Raw genomic sequence first — 2,069 nt, 5'->3', positions numbered from 1 at the left:
CTGAACCACTTGCTGCTTGCTAATGTTAGAAAAATTTAGCCACAAACTACAACTGCCTCAACAAACTTTACAATAAAAATGTAAAATTTTCGTTGTTCGATTAAAATACCCTATCTTATGTTTTCTTTGCCTCCAAATAATCTTCTTGTCAAGTAAGGACCGATCTGTTTGCCTGAGTGATACAATATTTGACATATTTCTGATACACTTGAACTTATGCTTTCATAGACACTATAAGAGTGCACTGTTTTACAGAAGCACGAACATTGATTCCAAGTATCTTCTTCCTCCACATGTAATAAAAACATCCTCTTCCAATGGCCACATCACACTTGGTTTTTGACCATTCCCAATTACAATCACGATTTTTACAAATCGCCTTTAGGAAAACTAAAAATAAACAGTTTTGGATCATCTGTAAACACGATTATGTTGTATAAACTTATAACACATGAAAACTAATCAATTTTCCCGGCGTATTAGCTTTATTAGAATGATATGAAATATACACAAGCCTTTGAATTAGTGTTTAGAATAATTGAGATAAATAATAAATTTTAACTAGATAAACAACACAAACGAAAAAAAAAAACAAAACAAACAGATGTCAATTAAGAGGGGAAGTGACAGCGGGACCTGGAAGATGTCTGCCATTTTGCCGTCGACAAAAATTTGGATGCGCAATCGTCGAAGCTCATTCTCCCACTTCAATCTCATCGGTGGAAGCCAAAATTCGATCGGCGGTCATACTTTGGTGACAAGACTTCGAGGTGACACTGAGAAATTTTTATGATTTTTTTTTTTTTTTTTTTTTAGTTTTTTTATAACTATTATATTTATTATGTGCGAGATGTTCAGCGTAGGGCTGCAAAGGCCGAAGCGAGAAAAAAGTGGTTGGAATTACATTTCACAGATAAAAATCGATACACAACTTTTGCTTTTATGTGTCATAAAATGATACACATTTTCTATTATATATAGCAGAAAAATATGTTAAGAATTGCTTTTATTGTTTTATACCACTTCCAAACCCAAAACTATTTTTAATAATTCCAAGTAGTATTTTCAATATCCTATTATTATAATTAATGTTGGAAACTATAATTAATGCTTACTCAGCATAGGATTTCTCCAGTGGCGTACCGTGAAATGGGGTGAATAGAAAAAAAATATAAAAAAAAAACAATTTACATTTTTTTATATTTTTACATGTAAAACTGTTAGATTATTATCAATATGTAATATAATTGTAAACTATAAAAAAAAAAAAAATTCTAGTAGATAAAAAATCTATATGTATAGTTGTAATATAAGAAAAAACTTAAATTTTACCTGCCAAGATTTAAACTTGTAGTGGGCTACTTGTTACACATATATTTTTATAAAAATTTCTTTCAAGCACGTAACCTATATATTGTTTACTACACTTATTATAACTAATAATAATAAAAATTAAAATAAATACAAATAGACACAAAGCTTTCTAGAATTGTTTATTTTTGTTTTTTTTTTTTTTTTTTTTTTTTTTTTCTTGTTAGCGAAATATTATAAATTACATATTCATTGAATCCGTACGCAAATGTGAAGGGGAATGGCTAGATTCATTATCATTACCGTATGGTCGAAAAAAATACGACGTCCAGTTGGCTTGTAAGAAATGACGATCCTGGACGAACATTCCCCATATAATTTTGACATATAAAATGAATAAAAGCGCTATCTCATCTTCCATAGCTAGCGAGTTCTTTCATTTCATTAGCTTATCGGCTGACGCCGTCTTCTTTTCGATCTCACTCGGTTCGGCCGGCTCCATAACTATAAGTTTATGTAATTCTATGTGTTTACTGCGTACTCATATAATTATATGGGGAATATTCATCGATCGATAAATTACAAGCCAACATGGACCGTCGCTTTTTTTCGGAGATTATACTGGGCTTCACCCATATTACATGAATCACGCAATTCCCTTTACACTTGCCTACGGATTCAATGAATAATGCATTCTAATTTTCATTTTGTGAAATTGTCATTTCCAACAAACAAGACGCCTTTTTTTCGATCATACA

Source organism: Sitophilus oryzae, unplaced genomic scaffold (genome assembly GCF_002938485.1).
Source record: "Sitophilus oryzae breed Bouriz unplaced genomic scaffold, Soryzae_2.0 scaffold_1297_pilon_pilon, whole genome shotgun sequence".
Lineage (NCBI taxonomy): Eukaryota > Metazoa > Arthropoda > Insecta > Coleoptera > Curculionidae > Sitophilus > Sitophilus oryzae.
Note: the sequence above shows the minus strand (reverse complement) of the source record.